The 17,846-nt window shown below is 42.3% G+C and overlaps 1 long non-coding RNA gene across 1 annotated transcript in view; it reads right to left on the bottom strand.

Moving 5' to 3' along the window:
• Positions 1-462: 462 nt before the first annotated feature.
• LOC108800205 overlaps positions 463-17,846 on the bottom strand; it is a 24,473-nt gene continuing 7,089 nt past the window's right edge. The window contains exons 2-3 of the long non-coding RNA XR_001942080.1: positions 14,072-14,206; positions 463-566 (exon numbers count right to left, since the gene is read on the bottom strand). This is a non-coding gene — a long non-coding RNA (uncharacterized LOC108800205). The remainder of the gene's footprint in view (positions 567-14,071; positions 14,207-17,846) is intronic.

Consider the following 17,846-nt stretch of genomic DNA (forward strand, 5'->3'; position numbering starts at 1 on the left):
TCCTTCAGTTTATGAATGAACATGGAAGTGCTCAACACTAGGCTCTTCTGTGCTTATTCACAAACTGAAACAGATTGATAAACATGAGAGGCATGTTTTAAGAATAAATAGCTTTTACTGCTTCTTCAGAACATGTAAATACTTTCATGTAAATAAATATTGCATGGGGTCACTTTAGACCAGAAGTTCAGCTTAATAATTTTTTTGTTACGGATACTGTGTGGAAGGGTTGCAATACCCGTCAGGATTTTATCACTGTCTGTATGCATCTTGGGGCGATATTAGTCATAGCAACAACAGGAAAAGGAAGGAAATCTTTCCACTAACGGGTTTATAACCATTTTGTGTTGGTCTAAATCACTGAATTGAAGTGATTGCAAATTGCAATACAGTGTACTTCATATTGAACTCTAGGAGATTATGCTCCTGGAGGATTATTTTGACCAACCAGTATTTACCTCTTTACAAGTAGAACCAACAGATGGCACTTTGCTGGATTGTGTGCCGGCCTCATTTTGAACTTTCAATACATATTTTAAATGCCCTCCAAGTCTCCTTATGTTTTTCTGTTAAAAGAAAAATTATAGGATAAAAAGGCATGCATTTGTACAGTGTGTGGCTAGATCTGTTTTGATTTTTGCAAGAAAAAGAAATACACTAATACTTTAAAAACATAAGAACTATACTGCCATATTCAGAGGTGTGGAAAACAATGTATATCAGCATTGCAAACCTAAGTTTATCATGAATCGTGAGTGAATGGAAAGTGCTTTACTGATGTAACAGTGTTTCAGGTTAAGCTCTAAAGAAGCCACATTATTTTCTGTTATAAAACAGCTGTGCACATCCTAAGGCTGGGTTGTCGCGCGTTTCGCGGTAAGACAAACGCGCGTTTCCGAGGGCTACTTGGCTGTATCCCAATGGAAACGTGCAACCAAAACGCCCCAAATAAGTACATGTACTTCTTTGGGTGTAGGCTGTTTTGTAGCGCGTTCAGACGGGCTGAAATATGCCCAGGTGTGAGCCATACCCATAAGAAACAATGGGATTTCGGTGTTTGAGCGTCTTGCAGAGCGTTCGAACGCCATAACATATACACACTCTTATAAGGAAGGACTTTTGCACATATGGAAGATAATAGTACAGACAGGCCAAATGTTATTTTTCTAAGCACCTTTTCCAGCATGGGCAAACTAAGTGTACTAGTTCCCATTAAGTTTTGAAGGAAATTTATCAGACATTCAATTTCATCAAACACACATACTAATATTTGCCATGGCCACTGTATATGTTGCATTGACAGCGATCTTTATGACCTTGCAAGATGCCTAGGGTATTTTCAAAGCTGAAATTAAATTAACACCAAATTCTTATAAAGCATATAAAACCATTTTTTCTGTGATCTTTCCTATCTCGTTAATTCACATCAGTTCCTACTACAAAAAAAAGCATCTAATGTCTTCAAAACAAGCATGGTAATATCTGTGGATAACCAATGCCTGTTAGAACACCTTTTCTGGACCACTAATATCCACCAGTAGACTACTGTGGGGTTTTTGCAAAAGAGATTCTTTTAAAGAAAGAAAAAGTGGGGTTTTGAAAGCACCAAAAAATGACAACTCCAACCACAAAATGTAAAAATATATATTTGTTTATTTCATATAAATCTTAAAAAAGGGAACAAAGAGGGCTTAAAGCCAAATGATAAAATTGAATAGATAGTCCCTAACAAAGCTCTTTCTACATGCACAATACCTCACCATTAACAGAAACATACACGATTCATCCTATGTTCTTATAGACATACATGATTGGGGTTCAAATGCCAAATGACCAGATAACATATAAAAGAGGTCCTTATACAATTGTTCGTAGGGCTGTGGAATGGAATAATTGCTCTCCGCTAGCACTGCTCATAAAAACCCTACGGGCAGACCAATCGTGTCAGGAATTGGTAGCCTTACTGAACTGGCCAGTCGGATGATTGATGACTACCTGAGACCTCATGTGATAGCTCTACCTTCATATTTACAAGATACATCTGACCTCCTTAAAAATATGGACGGTATTATGATTCCACCAGACTCTTGGCTGGTCACAATCGACGTGGAGGCACTATATAGCAGTATTCCCCATCTGAAAGGCATAGAGACCATTAGGCAGTTTCTGGACGAAAGGACCAACTCATCGACACTATATAACAACTTCATCTTGGACTTGCTGCTCTTTGTCTTATCACATAACGCTTTTACGTTTGGGGGGTCCCACTACCTTGAGATGCAGGGGGTTGCAATGGGCACATGCTGTGCCCCGTCGTATGCCAACCTGTATCTGGGGGGGTGGGAACGGGAACTATTCCATTCGTTGGATGCCTGTGGGTTTTCGGACCATATTCTCACGTGGTTGAGATATATAGATGACGTGTTTATAATCTGGATGGGCTCTAGGGAGGAGTTGGAGGTGTTTGTCTCTCATCTGCAGCTTAATAGGTTCAATCTAAAATTTACCATGCAGTGCCACCAAAAGTCCATCCCATTTTTGGATGTCAAGGTGGGGGTCGACGATGAAGGCTCAATTTTCACGGGACTCTATAGAAAAGAATCGGCAGGAAATACCATCCTGCACGCCACCAGCGCACATCCAATACCTACGGCTTAGGAGGGTATGCTCCTTGGACCGCCTCTTTGAGGAAGAGGCGGCTAAGCTCAGGGATCGCCTGTGCGCAAGAGGATATAGTAGACGGGTCCTAAAACAGGCTTACAAAAGAGCCAAGCTGCAGACGAGGGACAAACTAATCTACTCATCCAGAAGAGAACAAGCTAAACAAAAGACACCAACGGTAAAAATAATTACCCACTATTCCAAACAGTTCAATCAAGTTAAACAGATCCTAGAAAAACATTGGCACCTCTTATCACAGGACCCTATTATTCAAATGCCAAATGACCAGATAACATATAAAAGAGGTCCTTATACAATTGTTCGTAGGGCTGTGGAATGGAATAATTGCTCTCCGCTAGCACTGCTCATAAAAACCCTACGGGCAGACCAATCGTGTCAGGAATTGGTAGCCTTACTGAACTGGCCAGTCGGATGATTGATGACTACCTGAGACCTCATGTGATAGCTCTACCTTCATATTTACAAGATACATCTGACCTCCTTAAAAATATGGACGGTATTATGATTCCACCAGACTCTTGGCTGGTCACAATAAGATAACATATAAAAGAGGTCCTTATACAATTGTTCGTAGGGCTGTGGAATGGAATAATTGCTCTCCGCTAGCACTGCTCATAAAAACCCTACGGGCAGACCAATCGTGTCAGGAATTGGTAGCCTTACTGAACTGGCCAGTCGGATGATTGATGACTACCTGAGACCTCATGTGATAGCTCTACCTTCATATTTACAAGATACATCTGACCTCCTTAAAAATATGGACGGTATTATGATTCCACCAGACTCTTGGCTGGTCACAATCGACGTGGAGGCACTATATAGCAGTATTCCCCATCTGAAAGGCATAGAGACCATTAGGCAGTTTCTGGACGAAAGGACCAACTCATCGACACTATATAACAACTTCATCTTGGACTTGCTGCTCTTTGTCTTATCACATAACGCTTTTACGTTTGGGGGGTCCCACTACCTTGAGATGCAGGGGGTTGCAATGGGCACATGCTGTGCCCCGTCGTATGCCAACCTGTATCTGGGGGGGTGGGAACGGGAACTATTCCATTCGTTGGATGCCTGTGGGTTTTCGGACCATATTCTCACGTGGTTGAGATATATAGATGACGTGTTTATAATCTGGATGGGCTCTAGGGAGGAGTTGGAGGTGTTTGTCTCTCATCTGCAGCTTAATAGGTTCAATCTAAAATTTACCATGCAGTGCCACCAAAAGTCCATCCCATTTTTGGATGTCAAGGTGGGGGTCGACGATGAAGGCTCAATTTTCACGGGACTCTATAGAAAAGAATCGGCAGGAAATACCATCCTGCACGCCACCAGCGCACATCCAATACCTACGGCTTAGGAGGGTATGCTCCTTGGACCGCCTCTTTGAGGAAGAGGCGGCTAAGCTCAGGGATCGCCTGTGCGCAAGAGGATATAGTAGACGGGTCCTAAAACAGGCTTACAAAAGAGCCAAGCTGCAGACGAGGGACAAACTAATCTACTCATCCAGAAGAGAACAAGCTAAACAAAAGACACCAACGGTAAAAATAATTACCCACTATTCCAAACAGTTCAATCAAGTTAAACAGATCCTAGAAAAACATTGGCACCTCTTATCACAGGACCCTATTATCGCTAAACATATAAAGGAACCAACCGGAGATTGTATACCGCCGCCCAAGGTCCATACGAGACCAGCTATTACACAGCCACCATCAGGGGATTAAGGCAAGTGAAGCTACCCCTAGGGGAACTTTTAGATGTGGGCGTTGCAGCTTTTGCAAATTCATCACTCAAGGTGAATCTACAAGACTCCCGAACGGCCAAATATGGTCCCCTCGGGATCATATGGACTGTCAAACTAGGGGGATTGTTTACTTGATGACCTGCCAATGTGGCGCTTTTTACGTAGGTAAGACGATTAGGCCCTTTTACAAGCGTATTCAGGACCATATATATTTAACATCAAATGGTAAGATGACGACACCAATAAGTCGTCATGTGGGCCTGTACCACAATTTTGACGCAACGGTCTTATCATTTTTTGGGCTGGAATGTATAAGGGAAGACAAACGTGGAGGAGACTGGGATAAGAAAATACTTCAAAAAGAGACAGGGTGGATCTATAAGCTACGGGCCATACAGCCACCTGGGCTGAATGAAACGCTTAGCTTTAAATCCTTCCTTTAAAAACACTCCCCAAAGGAACTAATAACAGTCTATATCCCCTATGACCACCCCAAGAGCGATTCTATACCATCCAGGACGCTTACTGGAAAATACCACCAACTAAATACACAAGATTAGAAGTGTGGGAAATGCTTCCCAAGGTCCATTAAAATGATAGATTAATTTGCAAATACACCTTAATGCGATCACAGTGATAAAAACATACGACTCATGTGATATATAATTAATGTATTCTGGACAGATTACATCTCTATGATTGAAAAAATACCATAGAATCCATTGGATCGTACTTATTCATACATGTATATACAATAAGGTACAGATTATGTACCCATGCATAATCATGCAATAGACAACATACACGGCTATACGATTTAAGTTTATTATCTTACATACTGATAAATGTACTACTCTTTGAGAGTTATAGTTTTTGAGAGTTTTGCTTAGAACTACAAAAATACCTAAGGGCTGTTTTTGAAATTGGAGTCCCTCTATGCGATGTTCCCTCGCACTTGGCCGGGCGTCTTCTCTCTCTTCCCTCCTCTTCCCCCCCTTCCCTTCCCCCCTTTTTTCCGCCCCTTCTTCCTTTTCTCCGTTGGTCCTTTCCGGTGGTCGCCAGAGACGGTGGGGCTCTGTTGTCCCTAAAAGAGCATCACTCCGGGCGCTAAGCCATCCCCATTTGGGATGGCCGGCATCATCATCCTGGGAGTATACCTGCTATCTCTCTAACTACAGCGACTATTAAGCTTTATGTCTTACACTTTTACTCTTTATTTTCAGCCATTGTTTATAATTTTTATTATTTTTTAATTTTTTCCTCTAAATATACTTGGCCCCCTATACGATCTGTAGGGGGAACGTAATCTCCTTTCCTACTTAGTTCTTAATAGAAACGAGACATACGCTATGGTTATTCTAAATCCTTATAAAGTGCAAGTGTTCAGCAAACCAATCGCTGACTGGCTATAAACCATTACTGATTGGCCGGGACTCCACGGACAGCGCGATGACGTCATAAATACGTCGCCGCGCTGGATGCCGTTATAGTGCCCACGTGAGCCATCGACACCAATATGCAGCCTTGAGGCGGCGTTCTCGGTAGTCGGTGGCGTGGAGGCGTCTGGCTAAGCTGTCTTTTTGTTTGTGGGAGAAAAGACGGGACGGACCTTTAGTCTCCCTGGCGATGAATCCAGTAAGCGGAACACATCTATCCGAGGTATGCCTGACTGATCACAAACAGATAGGAGCGTTATCTCCTCTCTTTACCACATATAACTCGGTGATGTTATTTTGTCCCTTCTCCCCTTGTCTGTTCTTTATAGACCTTTACTACGTCCTTTGCCTCTCGCCCCCTGCTCTAAACTTGGGTCATCCGACTCTCACCCCTCTTTGGCCCATTGGGAAGGACCATATGGAATTTGCCGTCCGGGCGTTTGTGCTTGGGAACACACGCATATACCTGCCTGTGCAAAACTAGTAGGTAAGATTCGACCCAATTCATCCCCTTTTAGAATAATAACTATGATAGAAATTACATTTAATGTTTTTCTATACTATACAGATATCTCCCTTTTATTCCTGAAGAAGCGCAGAGTTGCGCGAAACTTTGAAGTCGCTCCTCCAATAAAACAGGCTTACAAAAGAGCCAAGCTGCAGACGAGGGACAAACTAATCTACTCATCCAGAAGAGAACAAGCTAAACAAAAGACACCAACGGTAAAAATAATTACCCACTATTCCAAACAGTTCAATCAAGTTAAACAGATCCTAGAAAAACATTGGCACCTCTTATCACAGGACCCTATTATCGCTAAACATATAAGAAACCAACCGGAGATTGTATACCGCCGCCCAAGGTCCATACGAGACCAGCTAATACACAGCCACCATCAGGGAATTAAGGCAAGTGAAGCTACCACTAGGGGAACATTTAGATGTGGGCGTTGCAGCTTTTGCAAATTCATCAATCAAGGTGAATCTACAATACTCCCGAACGGCCAAATATGGTCCCCTCGGGAATATATGGACTGTCAAACTAGGGGGATTGTCTACTTGATGACCTGCCAATGTGGCGCTTTTTACGTAGGTAAGACGATTAGGCCCTTTTACAAGCGTATTCAGGACCATATATATTTAACATCAAATGGTAAGATGACGACACCAATAAGTCGTCATGTGGGCCTGTACCACAATTTTGACGCAACGGTCTTATCATTTTTTGGGCTGGAATGTATAAGGGAAGACAAACGTGGAGGAGACTGGGATAAGAAAATACTTCAAAAAGAGACAGGGTGGATCTATAAGCTACGGGCCATACAGCCACCTGGGCTGAATGAAACGCTTAGCTTTAAATCCTTCCTTTAAAAACACTCCCCAAAGGAACTAATAACAGTCTATATCCCCTATGACCACCCCAAGAGCGATTCTATACCATCCAGGACGCTTACTGGAAAATACCACCAACTAAATACACAAGATTAGAAGTGTGGGAAATGCTTCCCAAGGTCCATTAAAATGATAGATTAATTTGCAAATACACCTTAATGCGATCACAGTGATAAAAACATACGACTCATGTGATATATAATTAATGTATTCTGGACAGATTACATCTCTATGATTGAAAAAATACCATAGAATCCATTGGATCGTACTTATTCATACATGTATATACAATAAGGTACAGATTATGTACCCATGCATAATCATGCAATAGACAACATACACGGCTATACGATTTAAGTTTATTATCTTACATACTGATAAATGTACTACTCTTTGAGAGTTATAGTTTTTGAGAGTTTTGCTTAGAACTACAAAAATACCTAAGGGCTGTTTTTGAAATTGGAGTCCCTCTATGCGATGTTCCCTCGCACTTGGCCGGGCGTCTTCTCTCTCTTCCCTCCTCTTCCCCCCCTTCCCTTCCCCCCTTTTTTCCGCCCCTTCTTCCTTTTCTCCGTTGGTCCTTTCCGGTGGTCGCCAGAGACGGTGGGGCTCTGTTGTCCCTAAAAGAGCATCACTCCGGGCGCTAAGCCATCCCCATTTGGGATGGCCGGCATCATCATCCTGGGAGTATACCTGCTATCTCTCTAACTACAGCGACTATTAAGCTTTATGTCTTACACTTTTACTCTTTATTTTCAGCCATTGTTTATAATTTTTATTATTTTTTAATTTTTTCCTCTAAATATACTTGGCCCCCTATACGATCTGTAGGGGGAACGTAATCTCCTTTCCTACTTAGTTCTTAATAGAAACGAGACATACGCTATGGTTATTCTAAATCCTTATAAAGTGCAAGTGTTCAGCAAACCAATCGCTGACTGGCTATAAACCATTACTGATTGGGCCGGGACTCCACGGACAGCGCGATGACGTCATAAATACGTCGCCGCGCTGGATGCCGTTATAGTGCCCACGTGAGCCATCGACACCAATATGCAGCCTTGAGGCGGCGTTCTCGGTAGTCGGTGGCGTGGAGGCGTCTGGCTAAGCTGTCTTTTTGTTTGTGGGAGAAAAGACGGGACGGACCTTTAGTCTCCCTGGCGATGAATCCAGTAAGCGGAACACATCTATCCGAGGTATGCCTGACTGATCACAAACAGATAGGAGCGTTATCTCCTCTCTTTACCACATATAACTCGGTGATGTTATTTTGTCCCTTCTCCCCTTGTCTGTTCTTTATAGACCTTTACTACGTCCTTTGCCTCTCGCCCCCTGCTCTAAACTTGGGTCATCCGACTCTCACCCCTCTTTGGCCCATTGGGAAGGACCATATGGAATTTGCCGTCCGGGCGTTTGTGCTTGGGAACACACGCATATACCTGCCTGTGCAAAACTAGTAGGTAAGATTCGACCCAATTCATCCCCTTTTAGAATAATAACTATGATAGAAATTACATTTAATGTTTTTCTATACTATACAGATATCTCCCTTTTATTCCTGAAGAAGCGCAGAGTTGCGCGAAACTTTGAAGTCGCTCCTCCACCTCCCAACCCTCCATTAGCAGTTACCATTTATCCAAACAATACCATCTAGGTTTGCGGCATCATGATATAGTGGGAACTTTTTTTTCATCATAAGGTTTTACCTCACTAATTGATTGAGTTTTATAAGCACTGTCACTTTATCTTTCACAATGGAACTGTAATACACAGCTCATTACGGTAGCCATTTTTTGGATATAGGGCAGGGTTAGCAAGCCTGCTTACTATTTATTTACTCATTATTACTATTATTTTGTGTTATCTATTTATACATGAATTTTTTGACACTTCTACAGAACTAATTAATTTGATCATGTATGTGCACACAGTCTTATGGTGAATCACAATGCGTTTGACACAACCATGACCATCTTTTATATGCCTCAACTATGTACCTTTAACATATAAATCATGTGGAATCCTTGAGAATCATTGCCTTTATCTCTGTACAAACTCACAAGGTAGCCATACAGGTTATGTTGATATATTGTGGACATCAGATGAAGTAATACTGGGGACAAATACATCAACCCACCATTTTGGATGGGGAACTATGTGGATTTATAATTAACATTGTTTTCTGTATTCAATCATGTTCTATAAGTTAATTTACTGGTGTTCCTCTGTCTAACTTCATACTCCTTCATAGGAACAGTGGTGTGGCTATGACCTGGCTCCTTGAGTACCTGTGGATGTAACCTATCTGGTCCTGGAGATTTGTTTACATTTAATCTTTCCAGACTCTCTTACACTTTGATTCCTGACACCCACTGGAATACATTAAATGTTTTATTATTTGAACTGATTCCTTGTTTATTAACCCCATCTGACTGCTCTGTAAAGAAAGAAGCAAAGAATAAGATGTTTAACACATCAGCTTTCTCCCTGTCACTGGTAGCTAACTTCCCCTTTTTGTCTTTTATGGGGCCTACATGTTCTGTTCTTACCCTCTTACTATTAAATATTTAAAGATCAGCACACTTATGGATAAAATACAATGTAAGTGAATTATTGCAAGAAAGTAAAATTGCTCACAAAGAAAAAAAAAAGTATCACAAAACAAAACATCTAAAACACTGTTTAGATGACCTATCTTGCTTGTAATGGTTGACTGTGCTATATTACTATATAAAATAACCAGCCAACCAGAATTCAACATTCCATGAAAAAACTAAAACATAAGACTGGAGATTGCTGCACAGTCTATGAACATTATAAATAAAGCTTGTTACAAAATAAAAAAAAAGATTTAGTCTAGAGAGGACTCTGAGATACTTACACAGAGTCGCCGTCAATCAAAAGAGGAGGCGTTCCTCCAGACATCAGGCTGCCTGTGGATCTGCCATGCCTCTGAATGCAGGGAGGGAGACTCCATTAGACACAGCAAGGCAATGGAGTCAACCTCGAAGCAGAAGTCCTGGCCAGCACTAAGAAGAAAGAAGACTTAAAAGACGGATGCACAGAATGAAGAAATACTACAGTAAGTCTCATATAGCTGAATTGATTTTACAAAAAAAAAAAAAAAAAAGTTTGTCACTTTAATAGTTTGTTATCTAAATGTTTTGCACCACTGGGATCATGTTTTCAGTTCCCACCATGGAAATGTGTTTGCATGGATATCCCCCAGATGCAAACGAGCCTCCCAAAAACACACCAATACATTAACCCCTTAGTGACCAGTTACATCCATAGTACATCACTGGCACCGGGCCCGTTTACAATTGTAAAGCCGACTGTTCGGCTTTACCATAGAAGCGATCTGGCAACTCAGCTGTCCGGCCATGGGCCACCCCCCCCATCTATGTTTTTTTGGGGGTACTGAATTCTGTTGCAGTTTCACGGATGCACACAATTTTTAACCTAGGCATGTTGGGTATCTATTTACTCGTTATAATCTCATCTTTTACATTAAAAATTGGTATTTAATTGTGTTTTGGGGCATTTAAGTGCATTTTTCACTAAATTTTGGGGTTTGATAATATGCTGAGCTAATATTGTGCAGTTTGTGTGAGGAAAAATAACAAAAACACAACTTGAGCACAGCTCTCCAACACATGCAAATTTCCCCATGCTGGATCTCTTTCAAAACATGGCAAGCACTTGCAAACAAAGCTGTTAAGACAGTCCTAATATAACCCCTTCCACTCTCATCAAGCCTCAGTACCATAAGGAACCTATGGATGTCTGGTAATGAACTTCAAGAAAGGAATTTTACAGGCAAGGCAAAATCCTGTTTTCCTAACAGGTGAACTGAAGACCAGGTGTCAGGCTTGCAAATCTGAAAACGCCATGAAGCACAGTTAAGTGTGTCTTAGCAGGGGAGGTTGAAACCTTATCATTTAGACTATAGGCTTGAATGATGATTTGCCTACTGCACCTGGAAATAGGGGAAGATGTAGGGTGTCCCCTACAGGGTACAATGTCCTGTTAAAGTGGAAGGAGGAGACTACCTTGGGAAGAAAGGAGGTCTTGGGCCTTAAGACAAACATCTCAGTGTAACGCTAAGAAGGGCTCTTAACAATATAAGGCTGCTAACTTAGAGACTCGCCTCACAGAAGTGAAAGAAATGAGAAAGGCAACGTTAAGTGAAGGTAGGCAAAGAAAAATCCCTAGGAGGTTTAAAGGGCAGCTTCTGAAAGGCCAACAAGACACTTCCCAGCGACACTGAGATCTGTGTCGCTGGGAAGCATACTAGAGAAGCAATCTGAGCGACACCCTGCACAAAAGCTTTTACAAAGGAGTGACAGGCAAGGGGTCTTTGGAAAAGGATAGCTAGAGCAAGGATCTTAACCTTGACTGTGCTCAAGGCCAAATGCTGATCCAGTCAAGACAAGAAGACTGGATTTGCCCCATGGAGTTCATCCTGGGATGGAATTTCCTTGCCTTGGAGCAGGCAAAGTAAGCCTTCCAGGTGCAATAGTAGACTTAGTGAGAAGTAGAATTCGTACCTTTTAAAAAACATAGCGATGACTGAAGCCTAAGGACCCTTGGTCTTGGCAATAAAGACCATTGTTTGGGATCCAGATGTTGACGACTGAGGAAGTTTTACTGGCAATTTTACACAGATGCAATGTGCACATAAGTCAGGGCCCGAATCTTGAGTCCTGTCCATGCATAAATTAGGTCCCCTTCTCTGAGCTGCATGCTTTCTGCTGTCTCCGATTTATCCGATTGGAAATCCGCCCTGCTAGGTAAAGTCCAGAGATCCAAAGACTGTTCCATGCTCCCAGAATGTTAAGTTGCAAGAATCTTCAGTTAGAGGGAAAGTGTGCCAGAAGGAGCCAGGGAGGTCCCTGAGGAGTATAATGACTTGGATTCCTGGTTCTATTAGGACTAACAGAACCAGGATTTTGTTTGCGAACGACTGCAAATCCCTCTGAGCAGTTAGCGGAGTGTAAGCTAGCAAGGCCTGTTGACCCATTCCCCTTGCATTCTATGGTCTGCAATGTGTAGTAAGGGATATCCCCCAAGAGAGTCATCTTCTGTTTATCTAAGGACACTAACAAAAAATGAGGCTTGCTGGGATTGGGAGGGGTTATATTAGAGCGGTCCTTACAGTTAAAGTGACATTAAAAAAAAGGCAAAAAAATGTTTCCCTCCCCCCATGTTAATGTCAGCACTTACCTTAAATGATGTCTCTTTTTCCGATCTTCCTCTTCTTTCCCCATGTTTTCATCTGTCCCTCCAGCGGTGTGACGTCACTCCGATCCAGCGCTGACTGCTGTCTTTCTGATCCAGCGGTGTCTGCAGGCGGGTGCACGCGTCCATAGACTTACATTGCGTCTCTGCTTGTCTCCCGGCCGGGAATCGGAACTGCGCATGCGCCCACCCCAGGATCCTTTGCGGCCGTACGAGCAGTTCCTGATTCTCGGCGCGGGAGCAAGCGGCGATAACGAGGTAAGTTTAAAATGATTTTAAGCGGTTTTCTTTTTTTTACACTTCTTGCCTATATCTACTGCATGCTAGCAGTAGATATAAGCAAAAAAAAACGGAGGGTTTAGAACCCCTTTGCCAGTGTCCATTCACCAGAAGGCCGCTGCAGAACCAATGGTTTAAGACTGTTTAAGATCCTGTGACCTGTAAATGTATGATCAAGATTTTTTTTTTTACCCACACATACAATTTAATCAGCTTTCACCCCAAACTGCCACAGTCTCACTTAAACCTACACTACGACCAGACACATTAGAATGTATGCTATGGCAGCAAGGAATATATTAAAAGGAAGCTAAATTTTGTAGGTACTACATACGTGTGGGATAAATATGTGTGGGTCTGTGGGGTGGATAAGGGTTCATGCCAGAGAGGATAAGGATTTCCATACTGCCCCCACTGCACCTTAGTGCAAGCTCATGACTCCAGTTGTGCTATGTGTGCCAGAGCTGGTAAACACTGTGCTTCCCTCAGACAGGCAGGTCAAGCAAAGAATGATTTCTGTAGGATAGAGGTACATTTAAGTTTGCCATTGTTTCATCTGTTTCCTAATGTCCTTTAAACAAATTTGAATAAAAAAATAAAATAAAAAAACAATGTAAGTTTAAAGGGTTATTAAACCCTCGCGTTTTTTTGCATATATTTACTGCTAGCAAGCAGTAGATATATGCAAAAACATTTTAAAAAACACCCTTTTAAAAAGGCTTTAAACTTACCTGCGTCTTCGCCGCGCGCTCCAGTCCGAACATCTGAAGAGTCTTGGGCGGCCGCAAAAGAGCTTAGGGCGGGCGCATGCATAGTTCAGATATTCGGCCAGGAGACGAGGAGAGACACAAGGTAAGTCTATGGAGCAGCGTGCACACGCACAGACTCCATGGGACATTAGAGAAGGAGAGAGGATTCAGCGCTGGATCGGAGACCCGCACCGGCGCTGGATCGGAGACCCGCACCGGCGCTGGAGGGACAGCTGAAAAGGACAGAAAAGAAGATGATCGAATCAAGAGGCATCATTTAAGTTAAAGTTCCTACAGCAGGATTGGGAAGGGGAAAAAATAATTCTGACTTTAATGTCACTTTAGGCTTCCCATACAAGTGTCACTTGAGGGCACCCCTAGGAGGTGAAAACAGGTACATCTGATACCAAAAACACTCACTGCTACTGAGATTTTCTTTCCAGTCTTAAAAATGACAGGCAGACACCTCCCAACTTCCAATGTTGCTTTCTGGTGAACATATGTCAGTCTATGCCTAGCTTTAGTAAATATAAAAAAAGTGAACTTACAAGGTGCCTGGTAAGTACGTCAGTATTATCTTCTTTGCACTGGATTAGGTTGATTTGTTTGGATAAATCTTGTATTTTTTGGTCAAAAGATTCCTTAAACACACTTTGTACTCTTCTTTGAATTAAATTGTCAATCTGGTGGAGGAAAAAAAAATATACATGTTAAAAGGGTAGTAAAAAAAAAAAAAAAAACCCATTAAAACCACTTACAAGCAATTTCTTCACATACATGCAACACACTGTACAAACTATATGGACAGTTTACTCTAGAAGATTTCCCATTCAGGTTCTGATGACATCACAGCTAAGGGCAGAAGCCAGATTGGGTGCAGGCTCAGATCCTCATTCTATAGTGCTATTTTATATTCAACCCATTCAAAATGTAGGATTCCAATTCTACAGAACTCCAAAAGTTTGTATGTACAGCCAAAGCCTCTCTTTTGGATGGGCTAGTGAATGGTTAAAACTAGAGATGCCCCGAAATTTCGGTTGCTGAAACATTTCCGATGAAAATAACACTTCTGGCAAAATGCCGAAATTGCCATGACAGCCGAAAATTGAGTGCATCACTAGCTTCTCTTCTCCCTGTTGGCCACCGGTCTGTGTGCCTTCTGATGCAGGCCCTGTGTCAGGATGGAGAGCAGTGCAGGGCAGTGACAGCTCTGATCTGTCACAGGAGGCAGAGTTATCCTGCCACACCTCCCAGCTCTGCCTTCTGTGTCAGGATAGAGAGCGGTGAGTGGAGGAGAGTGCAGTGATCGGTCACAGGAGGCAGAGCTCTCCTCCCCCACCGCCCGCCCCCCTCTTGTGACAGCCAAATCAGAACGGAGAGCGGTATACATAGTTACATAGTATTTGAGGTTGAATAAAGACATTAGTCCATCAAGTCCAACCTATTAGGATCTCATTCTAGGAGTACCTGTACCCCTGTATATTACGGTCCCTTAAGAAATCGTCCAAAAGTTTCTTGAACAATTCCACATTCTTTGCTGAAATCACTGTCTGTGGCAGTGAGTTCCAGACCCTAACTGATCTTACTGTGAAGAACCCCCTTCGCCCCTTGTGCTGGAATTTTTTTTCCACCAATTTTAGGTGGTGGCCTCTAGTTTTTGTAATGGAGTTAATTTTAAACAGTTTATCGCTAATGTTGCTGCCACCATTGAACATTTTGTACATGGAGATCATATCCCCCCTCAATCTCCTCACCTCCAATGTGAACATGTTTAAATTTAGTAGCCTTGTCTCGTAGCTCTGGTCCTCCATACCCCTAATTAGTTTGGTTGCCCTCCGCTGGACTTTTTCCAACTCAAGGACATCTTTTCTTAGTACTGGTGACCAGAACTGGACCGCAGAGCCCACTATTATGAACTCCTTTTTTACTACTTTCTGTGTTATTTTTACCTATGATTAAATTATCTACGTTTAGTTTAAGTGATTTTATTTTTATACCCTCCCCCCCACTTCCTAGTTTAAAAGCTCCTCCAGTCTTTCTACCATTTTCCCCCCCAGGAATGCTGCACCTTTCCCATTAAGATGCAGCCCGTCTCGGCTGAAGAGATACAAACACTCATCGATTAGCTAAATCGGTAAGTGTTGTAAATAACTGGACATAGTAAGTACACTGTATCCACGATGTATGAATGAACAGGAACACTCTGTATATAGGATTCCTGTTCATTTATAACAGGGGCTGCAGAAAAAAGAGATTAAAAACTCAGCAATCTCTTTTTCTATTTTAAAAAGGGAAATATCAGGAGTCTGTTTAGACCCCTAATATTTCCTTAGAGCCCCCAGCAGTAAAGTAAAAATAGTTAAAAAATAATTTAATTTTTTTTAAAAGATTGGAAAAAAATGTAATAAAAAAACATCCCTAGTTAAAACCCCTTTTGGTTTATTTTTGCCATGTTCCATTGGAAAGCTTTCCCTTCACTTCCTGTCTAGACAATGCAAGAGGAAATGAGAAGAAAAAAACTCTCCAAAGAGAGGAGAATTGCCTCTTTAGACAACTGTCACAAGAACAGGTGTCAGCATTGGAAGTTTAATTAAAGTAAACTGGAAGTAAAATGAAAATAATCTGGAAGTAAAAACTAAACCTAAGAAAATCTGACTATATGACCTGAAGTATGACACAAGTTTACATCATAAAGCAAGCATAGTTTTCTCTAGTAAAGCAGGGCAAATTAACATTTGCTTTAACACCTTTGTGACTGATGACGTACAGTGTACATCGCCAGCATCAGTGCTGTTTAAACAGACTCCCGCCGGGAGTCTGTTTAAACTTGTAAAGCCGACTGTCGGCTTTACAACAGAAGCGATTTTAATTTAAAAAGTTTTTTAAAATTAAAATAAATCTAATAATAATAAAAACATTTTTTAAAGTCCCCCGCGAGCACGCGCGTCGCCAAGTAAACACGCGTCGGGTGCGCCTACGTATGAAAATGACGAACTCGCTACACATGTTGGGTGTCGCCGCGCATGCTGGAGTGAGAGCAATAATTCTAGGGCCAGTATTTTGGGGGCTTTTAAAGCGTCTATGGACTTTTTGGGGTACTGCAGTTTTTCGCCGTTTCACGGACGCACGCAATTTGTAACCTGGGCATGTTGGGTATCATTTTACTCATTGTAACCTCATGTTTTATATTTCATTAAAAAATGGGTATTTTGTAGTGTTTTGGGGCATTTAATTACATTTTTCACTAAATGTTGGGGTTTAATAAGGAGTTGCGCTAATATTGCGCAACAAAAAAATTTGCAACTACCACCATGTTATTCTATAGGGTCTTGGCATTCAGAAAATATATAATGTTTGGGGGTTTGAAGTCATTTTCAGGCCTAAAATGTGGAATATAACATGGGTGCAAAAAATGAAAAAAAGGCCTCAGTCATGAAGGGGTTAACACTACCCTCTCTAGTAGCATGTACTCGCCCCTTTCCTTCAATCCCTCACTGCTGCTAGGAGTAAATAAAGGAAGCCCCATGTAAGCTCTGGCTAGGTTAACTCACTGCTGTCATGTGATAACACTGGAATAATCATTAAGCACCAGCCCAAATCACAAAAATAGGATTTTTGTACTCACCGTAAAATCCTTTTCTCTCCGTTCATTGAAGGACACAGGGCAACAGATCGGAGATCCTGAAAGGTAGGGTATATCGCCACCTGCAGGAGTAGGACGCTAGGCACATAACAAAAAAAGACTTAGACAGCCTAGGGGCGGCCCCTGCTGGTGGCCCAACCCCCCACCTGCTGACAAGTCTCCAGTTAGTAACAAGCAGTTAGGAGTGCATACCCAGAGAAAGAGGGCGGGACCTGTGTCCTTCAATGAACGGAGAGAAAAGGATTTTACGGTGAGTACAAAAATCCTATTTTCTCTCCCGTTCATTGAAGGACACAGGGCAACAGATCGGAGATCCTGAAAGGTAGGGACGTCACCAAGCAGTAACCAATGAGGGATGGGCTAAACAACAACGAAACCCAAAAAAGAACCACTCAAAGGGCCGCCTGCAAAACCTTACGCCCCAAACCAGCATCCGCCGATGCCAAAACATCCACCTTGTAAAATTTGACAAAGGTGTGAACGGAAGACCAAGTAGCGGCCTTGCAAACCTGAGAAACAGACGCACCATGGCGAAAAGCCCAGGATGCGCCAACAGCCCTAGTAGAATGGGCAGTGACAGGAAAAGGGGGCTCCCGCCCCCTAATGGCATACGCTGTATGACAACAGTCCGAATCCAAAGGGAAACGGTAGCCGCCGACGCGGCCCGGCCCTTACGAGGG

This window comes from Nanorana parkeri, unplaced genomic scaffold (genome assembly GCF_000935625.1).
Source record: "Nanorana parkeri isolate BGI_ZX_2015 unplaced genomic scaffold, ASM93562v1 scaffold1955, whole genome shotgun sequence".
In the NCBI taxonomy this organism is placed as follows: Eukaryota; Metazoa; Chordata; class Amphibia; order Anura; family Dicroglossidae; genus Nanorana; species Nanorana parkeri.